This window comes from Crocuta crocuta, unplaced genomic scaffold (genome assembly GCF_008692635.1).
Source record: "Crocuta crocuta isolate KB4526 unplaced genomic scaffold, BGI_CrCroc_1.0 scaffold162, whole genome shotgun sequence".
NCBI lineage: Eukaryota > Metazoa > Chordata > Mammalia > Carnivora > Hyaenidae > Crocuta > Crocuta crocuta.
The window spans coordinates 4,382,295-4,394,853 of record NW_027529433.1 but is presented as its reverse complement, the minus strand read 5'-3'; the positions used below and the strand labels follow the sequence as shown (position 1 = coordinate 4,394,853).

Below are 12,559 nucleotides of genomic sequence, written 5' to 3'. Positions count from 1 at the left end.
AGTCTTTTTGGGGGGGGGGGGAAGCTTTAAAAAAAAAAACAACACACTTGTCACAACCTATTGGAAAAAACTATATTTTACTTAATAAATTAGAAATTACCCTATTCTTGGGGCACCTGGGTTCCTCAGTCAGTTAAGTGTCTGACTCTTGACTTTGGCTCAAGTCATGGTCTCGCACGGCATAGGGTTCTGGGTTGATAGTGCAGAGCCTGTATGGGATTCTCTTTCTCTCTCTCTCTGTCCCTACCCCACCCTTCTCTCTCACATAAAAAAATAAATAAACATTAAAAAATGAAATTACCCTGTTCTTTCAAGGATCTTCTAGAGTATCATTGTCCAATGGTAGTATTATGTGAGCCATGTACAACATTTAAACTTTTTAGTAAAGGAGCGCCTGGGTGGCTCAGTTGGTTGAGCATCTGACTTCAGCTCAGGTTATAATCTCAGGGTTCATGAGTTCAAGCCCCATGCTGGGCTTTGCACTCTCTGTCTCCCTCTTTCTCTGCCCCTCCCTGCCTCACGCACTCTCAAAAATAAACATTAAACAAAATTTTTAAAATTTTAGTAGAAACATTTAAAAAGCAAGAAGAAATTGATTTTAATAATATATTTAATTCTACATATCCAAAATATTATCATTTCAATATATAATCTATGTAAAAAGTATTAAAAATAGTTTTACATCCTTTTTTCCCAACATTAACACTTCAAAATCTGCTGTGTATTTTGTACTTATGACACACCTCAATTCAGGCGCTAAGTTTTCATCAGAAGTACTTGATCTGATTAAGCTATGTAAAACGTACAGTTGAAAAAATAGATCTGCATGCCCGAATTGTTCCAAACGTACTTAAAAGTTTTCCAATAGCTGAATCAACCAACCATTCTAAATTTTCAATGAACTAAGATGAAATAAAATTAAAAATTCTATGCCTCAGTCGCATTTGCCATAATCAAATGCTCAAGACAATGGCTGCCATAATGGACAGTGCAAAGCTAGAGCTTTTACTTCGCTCTTCGGTCAATTCCATCAAGAATTCCCCCAGATGTGAAAAGATTCATTCACTCATGAAAAGAAAACCAAAGAATACTAGCGCGCGTCTAATGAGAGAGCCCCGCACTATAGGAGAAGGCCACTCTCAGTTTATTCAGGAAAAAGATGATCCTTCCTGTTCTAAATAACATAACATGACATAAAAGGCAACTCTTTACATCACAGTTCAAACTCAAGAGATTTTAAAACCATGCAAATGTTTTTCAGTCCGATTCTGCCTCCCCCTTCTTGTGTCCTGGTGAATTTATGAGCATATTTATTGAGATTCACTAGGTGTTAGTTCCATATGCCTCACTCCACACACAATACATCATTTAACCTTGCAGCAATCCTGTGAGACAGGTGAGAGCCAGAGAGGGTGTTAATGACTTGTTCAAGGTCATACACCTAATTATAAGGTGTAGAGCTGGGACTCAAGCCCAGAAAGTCTGACTAGATTTTTTTTTAAGCCTACCCACTAGAAGCCTTCTAATACCAACCAACACCCTATACTGACACTTTTCAAACATTTTTCACAATTCTCACAGAGGAGGCAGGGCAGAACAGAGGAGCTATAACTTGTCACTCTACCAGCGAGGCAAGGAGGGACCTGGCAGAGCAGGTCCGCCCTCCCATGTCCAGCATTCCTTTCAAGGTTCCTGATGTCGGGCCCAGGCAAGAGTACTTGGTGCCTGCTCTTCTGTCACACACATGCTAACTTTGCCTCTCTGAATCTTCCAAACCGCTCTGGGGGGAAGGGGTATCCACACATAACAAGATGGGAGATCCATCGGGTAAAGGAACAAGTCTTAGGTCACACAGCCACTGGCACCACATTTGGGATCCCAACCTTGGTCTGTGTCCAGCAGAGACGGAGCCTCAGCCTAGGACCACCTGATGACGAGGCTCTCCCCAGGCTGCAATGACTCTTTGTTCAAGAGAACCCTTTCACCAAGTGGATACAATGTGAGTAGTCAGATTTCTCTGTAATTCACATGCTGTTGTTACTTCAGAAAGGCCACTGTTAGGTCTGACTTGGTTAAGTTTTATTGTGTTTGTATGACATGAATTTAATTCACAATTAAAAAAAAAAAAGACATACAGAAGGTGAGTTTTATCTGGCTACATCTTCAAAAAGGGGGATTTCAAGGGAGAACATGACTCTGAAGGCACTGGCACAATGAAATTGGCTTTTCCCCAGAGCTGGATTCAGCAGGCCGGCCTGGCAGTGATCCAGGGTGACAAGCCACAACGGGGGACTAAATCATCACTGGAATACATGGGAAATATGGAGCCACTTAACTCTGGGGTTCACATGTGATTCCTCACATAATGGACAAAATGGCAATTGGACCCGTTTCCACTCAAACTGACAGTCCCAGGAGGTGAAATAAACACACTCCTCACGGGCACAGACCTGTGTCTGTTGAGAACATTTCCCCTCGCAAAACTGTATGAGTGAAAACAGGCCTCACTACCAGTCCCAATGTCACCTGGCTGACAGGCATCTGAAAGTCTGGACCTGAACAATACAAGGTAGAGTGTTATTAACCAAATTTTAAATAGGCTTATGAACACCTGGTTCAGAAAATCCCATGTAATAAATCCCTTATTTTCAACATAGAGGAAAAGATATATATTTTTATTGAAAGTCTTTATCAATAGAAAATTAGTCTCACCTACTCCCAGTAAATAAATATGGGACAGATATTTAAAGATTATCAGTTTGATAAGGTGCTAATGACTAACCTTCACAGGACACCCATCCACCTTGGGTCAGTCATAGCCTTTCCATGAGAACTTTGCTCAAATAATTTCACAATTCACAAGTGTTTACAGTTCCCATTAAAAAAAAAAAAAAAAAAAAGTCGAAGCTTCCTAATCTAACCCCAAGCAGTAGTTGCTGTTAGAACAATTTAATATCATTTGAGAAATCAACAGTTCAATTCATGATATAAGAGCAATTTTTCCTTCCCCAGAATCTGTAAGCTAAAAAAAAATCACCTCTTCACAAATGAGGTGGTGTCTGTGAACATATTCTAGGAATTCCCTGCATGTGGCAGACCCTCCCAGATGGGGTCTCAATGGGTCCCAAATCCAAACCACATCCTGGCTCCCTTGGCAGCCGCATCCTCAAGTTCATAACAAGGCCCTTAGAGGACCAGGTTGAATATTGTCTCCCTTTAAGAAGCAGGGATAGATCAAAGTCTTTTAAGATAATTAATTCATTTTCCTGAATGCATACTGTAGGAGATTACTTAACCTCTGTTATTATTACTAGTACTTCCTCAAAGTAAGTTTTATAAACAAGAATCTAAAGACTTACACATAAATAACCTATTAGTCAACTGTTTTCAACTCTTATTTGGGCAGTTCCCCTACCAGAGCTGTCACCAAGTAATAAAATTGGGTAATCTGAATTAGTCATCTCTACTTCCCCTTTTACAGAGAAATGGTAACAACTGGTAAAGTAGCCTACAGGAAACTCAAAAGGAAAGAAAACTTAAAGTCGACTCTGCCCCACCATAAAGAATTCTGAAATTTGTTGATGAACGGCGACAAGAACAAAGCATGTCAGAATGGAAACATGGAAATTCCAGCATTAAATTTAATATCATCTTGCAACTTCACAGGGCCTTTTATAACATTTGTGTATATTCATCCAAGAGATATTTCTAACCAATAACTAACTAACTAAATAAATAAATAAACACAAAACACTAGTGTTTAATATTCAAGGTCCACAAGTTTGACACACTGAATCTCTTTCAAGAAGTAATTTGCTACCCAGCTGGAAAAGTATCTCAAGAATCATTATAATAAGGGTATCTGATTTCAACCACTTACCTATTATATCTGTAGGAATGCTGGTAAGTCTCAATGAACAACTTCAGAAAAATGCCACCTGGAAAAACAAAGTGAAAAAAACTTAGATTTTTTTTCAACATAAAGAAGACTTAGCATACAATTTAAGTCTCATTAAAATATGTGATGTTTTAAATATTAGCCCTCAGGCAGCAGATAGTTCAACTTGCATTAGAATACAGTCACCCATTCTTTGAAACACTGATGTATTAACACAAGGTCCAAACCAGAAAAAAAGAAAGCAGTGGGGAAGGTACAGTCCATAAATATGGACATTATTGCATCCTTTCCTTACCCTTCACAAAGGGCTCAATTTGAGAGTACTTGGTTCTTGAGGGCACTTTATGAACAGCCATGAAAGGTTCAAATAATTCTGAAACAAGGAATGAAATCTAAAACTGCGAATGAGGAAACTACCTTGGCAGTATTCTATATCCTTTTCGGTTACTCTGTTAACTTTTTTTAAAAGGTAAACTCACAAGGATGTCCAAGACTGGAGAAAGGGAAAAATGGTCATTACAACACTAACACAGTAAACAAAGGACTCAAGAAATAAGAATTTACAGGGGCACCTGAGTGGCTCAGTTGGTTAAGTGTCCAACTTTGGCTCAGGTCATGATCTCACCATTCATGAGTCTGAACCCCACATAAGGATCTGTGCTGACAGCTCAGAGCCTGGAGCCTGGTTCAGATTCTGGGTCTCCTGCTCTCTCTGTCCCTCCCCTGTTCATGCTTTGTCTCTGTCTCTCAAAAATAAACATTGAAAAAAAAAAGAAATAAGAATTTATATAATGATTAGTTTATTCAGAAATCAAGTATTCCTTTCCGTCCTCTCAAAGTCTTGCAGTAACCTTAGAAAATTATAAGCCTATTAATATCTTCACAAAACAAAGAATCTGAAAATATCTATTCAGCAATGCTTTGAAATATTAAACATAAATGAAACAAATTTCTAATGTAAAAATATCACAGTTATCATTTGGTTATTTTACATTATCAGTTACATTATGCTGATCTTATACATCAGCATATGATACATATAATCAGTATAATGTGATATCAGATTATAACCTCTCCAGACAAGCAGTATTTCCATTGACAGATGAAAAAACTAGTGTTGAAAGACGCAAAGAAATTTCCCCAGCATTACATACAGCCAGGGTTTCCAAATCACATCTTTTCATCCTACCATGCAGCCCCTTGAAAGCACCTTGGACTCTAACACCTGCTAATCTACTCACTACCTCCCCAGACAGAAACCTGACATTCCTTAACATAAAAAACTCCGGAAAAGAAATCAGCTAGCAGATAAAATTAACTTGTGCTTTTTGTATGTTTAAAAGTAAGTTCTTCACTTCAAAATGATTAGCCTAATCTTGCTATTTAGGAACTGTAATGTAACACTGTATAGGAGTAAAAATTTAGAAATAAAGGGTTTAGAGTTTACGAAATAGTAACTACACAAACAGGAAAAGGCAGATGAAACAAAATATTCAACAGCCTCAATTCTATTGATAAACAAACAAAAAAAAAAAAATAGGAAAAATCTCCGTGTCCGTTTTCTATAATCAAACTTTCAAATATCCCATTATCAAATTTTGATAATGGAGTGTGTCATATCAGGCCACAAATATCCACATTTATATTCAGATAAGTAGTTTAATAGTAGCAGCCTCAGTATTAACCTAAACTGGAATTGAGGTGGAAAAGCCAGTGTGGGGCTCAAAGGTTCCTCCATCTAACGCCATCATTTTAGTTCAATAACAAATTTGAAGATAGTGAACAACAGTCTCTAGGTTTCACTTTATAAAACATAAATTACATAGAAGAATTCTGAACTCATAAGATCCTTTGTCATAATAGCTTGGGGGAGTTGGGATTTTTTTTAATGGTTCTTTATAAGTTAATTACTAGTTAAATTCCAAGCATTTCCCACAAATTAATTTTACCCCTTCAGGGAAAATCACAGGAAGTCATGATCAGTATTTGTATCTGAAAACTGCTTCTGTGAAATAAGCCCCTAGGATTATTATAAATGGGTCTGTTGTGATGGAGCTCTTGATCAACATTTCAGTACTTCTCAAAGCTGAATTGGCACAGTTCAAAATCAAAGATAACATTTAAAAAATCTTTTGTTCGATACGACACAAGCAAAGCTCTAGACAGTTAGGACAGATCTCCAGCCTCTAACAGTAATAGAGAAGGCAGGGTCATATCCTGATTCCCACCTAAAGCTTTCCAAACTCACACTGCCAGTAAAACACACTTCCTAGAATAAATAAATTTCGTCCGAAGTGCTGAAGAAAAAGCGCATTTGGGAATAAGTTTTCAGTATCATGATTAACCGTTTCTGACAACAAAGTCCTATCTTGTGAAATTACCAAAATGACCAGAAAGATAAAATGTGACAACAGGGCATTATGTGATTTTTATTTTTAAAAAATATTATTTTAAAAATTCAGTAGGCTAAAAATATACTAAGTCAGAGAGCCCCCAAAAGTTCACCAAAAAATAATTACTGTCATGAACTGTCAGGCACTGTTCTATGTCTTTGGTGGGAATTAGCTCACGTCTCACAAGAACCCTGAAGTAGGTACTAATATTATTCCACTTTAAAGATGAAGAAGCAGGCACAGAGAAGTTTAAAGAACTCTCTGAAAGTTACATGATTGTAAGAAGTGAAGATTCAAGTCTATGCACAGGGAAACAAACACTCACCCTAACAGCTCTATTATACAGGCAGGGCAAAAAACGTTAGCCCCGTTTTAAATTTGAGGGAAATGAAATTCTGAGGAACAAAGACGGACTTCCCACCCACCCCCCAAATCACACTGCCAGTCAGAAACAGGGTCAAGAAGAGGACCCAGGGCATCCAACTTCAGCATGGGTGTTATTTTTATTATTTGCTTGTTTTTGTTTTAATTTGGGGCACTTGGGTGGCTCACTCAGTTGGTTAAGGGTCTGACTTGTGCTCAGATCATGATCTCCTAAGTTCTAACCCAGCATCGGGTTCTGTACTGACAGCTCAGAGCCTGGAGCCTGGTTCAGATTCTGTGTCTCCCTCTCTCTCTGCCTCTCCCCTACTAGCACTCTGTCTTTATCTCTCTCTCTCAAAAATAAATGAACATTAAAATAACAACAATAACAACAACATGTAACTCAATGAAGACACTGCCTTTAATCTCTGAGAAGACACTTCAAGGTCCTCTCAAGGGCTGTGGCCACTATAAAACATCTAGTGTAGCGCACAGGGAGGTGTTACCATGCTGCCATTTCGCCGCTTTCCATTTCTCTTTGTGCAATTATGTTTTCGCTTACTGGTTAATAAACACAGAGGAGCTTATAAAAAGCAGAAATATAAGTCTTTATTATTATCATTCTTTCATCTTCACTTTTATAGATCAGTAGTCTCCTTGACCATTGAAATTATTTATAACCCAAGAAAGGCAGGCATTAGTTACTTAGCAAGGATCCTAAGTGAAATTAAAACCATCGTTCTTCTTGCACATTAAGGAGTTAAAAAGTTTTTACTTCCCATTCATCTCCATTTGGGTTGCGTGCCCTTCTGTTCCACTTCCGGAGATCGGGGAGAAACAATAGCTGCCTTTAGTGCCTGAGCATAGCACCCACGTGATAGGCACCAGCTCTTATTTACTGAAATGAATTGAACTGCCAAAAACAGGAAGCGGAGTTGTAAGACCCCTTTCTCAGTTATAACTTTCTGTGACTTGAAATGTGCTGATTTGAATTGTTTCATGTAACTCTGTAAAACCTGAACCAGCAAGTGTAACTTATTTTGGAAGTTATAAAGATAAATTAACGTCACAATCAACAAGAGTTGCCATGCAGAGGGCCAGGTTGCCTGTGTGGTGGGTTAAGAGGCAGCGGCTCATGATCACAGAAGCCAGCGAAGGGGAAAGTCTTGAGGCATGTCCTGTAATAGAAAGAATCATTCCATGAACCCCGAGATAGTTCACTACACCCATCCTCGGAGAGAACAGGAGTCCCCATGGCACAGGACTGAAGAAGTTAAATGACACTTGACAACTTATTTTTCTATTGTGACCCACACAATGAGTAGAAGGCAGTTGGAGTGGGGGTGCGGGGCAGGTGTCATTTATTATTCCTACTTTACAGACTAGGAATTTGAACCACTTAAGCTAAATCACACAATTAGTAAATGCTAGATTCTTGCAACATGGTGCTTTTCGACCATCATACTTACTCATCAAGGGTGAGGGCAAGGAAGGGCCCCCAAGGGCTTGGAAATGAAACCAAAGGAGATGTGCTAAAAGCAAAATATGGTAAGAGCCCTATTATTCTTACAAACCACCCTATTTCCACCTAAGAAGTACTCTAGTTTTTCATAGACAACTCTCTAGGCTCTGCTTGACTTGTATCAACTAAAGGAATAATTGTCCAAATCCTACTTCACTATGCTCTGTTGATACCATATATGCTTGTATATAAAATGTTCATATTTTAAGGGGAGTCGGTGGCAGCCTAACAGACACAAAAGGCAGGGTTCCACTTTTGCATCCAAAGCATAAACTGTTCTTCAAGGACAGGACCAAGAGAGCCTCACACTTGCGTTCGACAACAGGAGTTTAGCAGAAATGGGCCAGCCACTGAAGACTGCTGAACCTTGCAGGATTTTGAAGGGAAGACATGAGAGTGTCCAATTTCACAAACCTGTCTACAAGCAGAGAGAGTGGCAAGTTGCCAAAGGCTGCACTGTGTTAACTCAAGCGAAATGCTGGGAACTCGAGCCTCTACTTTGCCCGCCCTGCCACTCAGCCGCGCGGTGAATGACTGAAGTTCAAGTTTCTAGAGACCTCACGGTCTGTAAGCCAAATGCTGTTAATCACAGAGACTTCCTTTCACTCTTAAGGAAGAAGAAACTACTTGACTCAAAAATCACATCAACATGAGGCTGTTAAAGGGTAAGTTTTTAAATATCTGAAAACAACAGAATAACCTACCAGTGTTCCAGAAACAAGTCAGACTCAATTATACTGCCTTTTAACACATCAGGTCTGGGCACCATGTTCATTCACATAATTGTTAGCCTTTCCCCAACACTGAGTAATAAATCTACTGGACCAGAAGCTCCTTGAGACTAAACCTAACTCTAGCTTACTCCTTTACCTACCTCCTGCACTTAGCACAGTGCACGGCACAGAGGAGACAGTTCATCAATGTTTACTAAATAAATAAATGGATTATTTCCTATAGATAGTCAGAAAAGGCAGGATAGGGGGAAGAGAGAAATACAGGGTCAACAGGATGGAGAAAACCATCACATAGATGACAGCAGGAATTCCAGGAGGAGAAAGTACTAGAGACAAAAGATGTCAGGGCACCTGGGTAGCTCAGTTGGTGGAGCATCTGACTTCGGCTCAGGTCATGATCTCACGGCTCATAGGTTCAAGTCCCGCATCAGGCTCTGTGCCGACAGCTCAGAGCCTGGAGCCTGCCTTGGATTCTGTACCTCCTTTTCTCTCTGCCCCTCCCCCATGTGTGCACACGCTTGCTCTCTCTCGCTCTCAAAAATAAATAAATGTAAAAAATAATTTTTTTAAAAAGGGTGAGTCGGCAGGCATGGAAGGCAGTGGTTACCTGTCCACCCAAGGGGAGTCCTCAAGTGGGTGTGTTTCAGAATACCAAGGTCTGGACCAACCTCCATGATATCCTTGGAATACAAGTGGTGGAAAAAGGTGACCAGGGCAAGTGTGCATGAAGAGTCCTTTAGTAATTCTCAGAAATACTTCTCCAGATGACAACTACTCTTAATATTCTTGGCCTTCTGTTTTGTAACCTCGAATACAGCTATGTGATCATTTTGCTAGATAAAAACAGTTTGTGAATATTGTTGAGCACCGGCAATGAGCAAATCTCATCGAATACCTCAAGTACTTATTCAAGAATAAGTCACTGAAGATGGACAGACACAAGTCGTTAAAGGCAGACGAGAGTGCAGCACACTCAGAGAGCATGCCAAGGCTAATGGGTGGCCATGCAGGTAGCATGGACCAAAAGTGCAGACAAGTCCTTTCTCTCACAATTCCTAGCAATCTGCATTCCAAATCTGGGCATAAACTTTAGATTATAACAGACCAAGGTTTCTGGAAAACATGCCAAGATTTAAACTAGAAATAAAGTCTACACATTAAAAACATTTTCAAAGAGGGTAATAGGGGCACACTCAGGTGAAAGCATATATATAGCAAGTAGAGATGCTTTTCCCAGGCTGGCCATCAATTATAATCCCCTTAAAGTTCGGGAATGAGCCCATCCGACCTGCGGAAAGACACAAAGACCATTGCATAGTGTCACCTTCACACTATCAAAACAGGCTAACTCGCCCTGCTGGAAAAGTCTTTCCTTTATAAGATTTGCAATGTCCTGCAAATGAAGGAAAGAAATCCAAGAGTCTCTGCATCCAAGCAAGGCTGATTCTAGTGGTAACAGACAGACTTTTGGAGGCCTCATTTCCCTCTCTAAAATATTTATCCTTCTCACTACCTTGCATATGCTAAAAGCATTTATTTCTCCATTATTTATCTACCCCTAGTCAAAAATGATCTCTTGGGCACCCAGTGCCTGCCAGGCACCAGGGAGACCAGAACAGACAAGGCGTAATTTGCTACACCCAAGAAAAGTACTGTCTCTCCTGCACCTTCAGCAGTCCTCTGCCTCGGTACCGGGGTGCCTCCTGGGACTTCCAAGGATCAGAAGACAAGGTCCCAAGACCCAGGAAGGGGGGTCACCACAACGTATGCAGGTCACTGCTATCTCCTCCAGACGGACTTAAATCTTCAGTTTCAACTCTATATAACGAAGGGCTTCGAGATTTTATAAAACCTTGACATTAGTGAGCAAGGAACAGGATTTCGAGGAAGCAGAGCCAGAGAAGAGGAAGCTTCGATCACCCCTTGGAGAGCTCAGAAGGCCTGTGTCGTCTCAATAGGAGTGAAGACGACTTCTAAAGACATTTTAGAGGAATAAAACCACTTCAAACGCTAACTGCGTGAGGACAGTATGACTAAGCTTCTGCCAGGGAAGGCTTCCAAGAAATTTTTAAAATATCTGTGCCTTAACAAAACAAAAGGTACCTAAAACCCTAGTAAAACATTTTTATAAACCTTATGATAGTGCTAAATCTTGTTCAGTAATAAACAGTGTGATTTGTCAATACAAATAAACCCCAGAACACCCCAGCAGTGGAGCCCTGTAATGAGGCCCACTTCTTACAGGCACCAGCCCACAAGGGGGCCCAAGCACAGGCAATGCTTTCTAGGGAGGGAGGTAATGAAATGCCTACAGACTCATGAAATCTCCTAGAACAACTCTGCTTACCTAAGCAAAGGAATGTACACACTAAAAAGATACATAATGATTTAGTTTAAAAAATTATTTAACGTTTATTTATTTCTGAGAGACAGAGAGACAGAGCATGAGCAGGGAAGAGGCAGATACAGGGAGACACAGAATCCAAAGCAGGCTCCAGGCTCCGAGCTGTCAGCACAGAGCCCGACACGGGGCTCGAACCCACGAACTGTGAGATCATGACCTGAGCCAAAGTTGGCCACTTAACCAACTGAGCCATCCAGGTACCCCCATAATGAGCTAGTTTTAAAGAATAAAAATTATTATACATGAGAGAGATCATATCACTAAGTCATTGTATTTAAAAAGTCCTCCAAATAAAACTTGAAGTGGTTGGGGGACAAATTCTCTAACAAATTAGAGGAAATGAAGGCAAATACATTAAAACCAAAATAATACCAAAGCCGCATGTGGAAGATGCCAGAACTTTCCTGGAGAGTCCCTGCCACACATTCATCCCACTCCTAATGGACACCCAGACCCTGGGTGACTCCAGAGCTCCACAGTCCTTCATTAGAAGAGTCACAGAACGTCCTTCCTGCCCCTCCCTCAAGATACCCCATCCTCACCCTGGTAGAGACCAGCTTTCCATCTCTGAAGCTTTCAGGTATGACAGTCAAGTCTCTTCTAGTGGCACAACACAACAGAGATGTTTCAAAACACAAAAATGACTAATCTTCTAGCCAAGAAGGCAGAAGCTTCTGCAACAGCCCTCAGAACCAGAACTTGCCATGACTGTCTTTAGAATCGGAAAGGAAGAGCACAGGATAAGGGGGATGTGGGGAAGCAATGATCTCAGGGCAGCAGCACCTGGCAGGGAGAGAAAGGGAAAAACCTAACCTTCTTTCTCCATCTTTCCTTTCCCAAGGATGGCATTTAAAGTCACACTGATGGAATCTGACTTCTTAGAACACACCTGATTCCAGCTCACTCATCCTAAGGATTTGCTGACGACTCTCCTTCACAAGTCATGGTGCTGTGATCCCTCATCATGCGGCCTGCTGTGACCCCAAATCTGATGTCCGGTCCTCCAAACTTCACTGTTCAGGCACCAGGGCGTCTGCCTGTGACCATTTGTCTCTACGTCTTCCCCATCTCCATACTTGAAAATCTGCTCAAGACACAACTTAAGTGCCATCTTCTCGGAAGCCTTCTCTGAACTTACTCTTGGCTTTTCCCTCTTCCCACCTCCCCTTTCTCTGAGCTCATGCAGACCTCTGGGCATGGTTCTAAGTCACACCCAGCATACTGGGTAAAAATTACTTGCTTGTC

General features: G+C 40.5%; 1 protein-coding gene across 1 annotated transcript in view; it reads right to left on the bottom strand.

Annotated features, from left to right (window-relative positions):
- Positions 1-12,559, bottom strand: part of LHFPL2 (LHFPL tetraspan subfamily member 2) — a 143,521-nt gene that overhangs the window by 75,647 nt on the left and 55,315 nt on the right. The window contains exon 4 of the mRNA XM_077759895.1: positions 3,881-3,938. The gene's annotated coding sequence lies outside the window, so the exon portion shown is untranslated. The remainder of the gene's footprint in view (positions 1-3,880; positions 3,939-12,559) is intronic.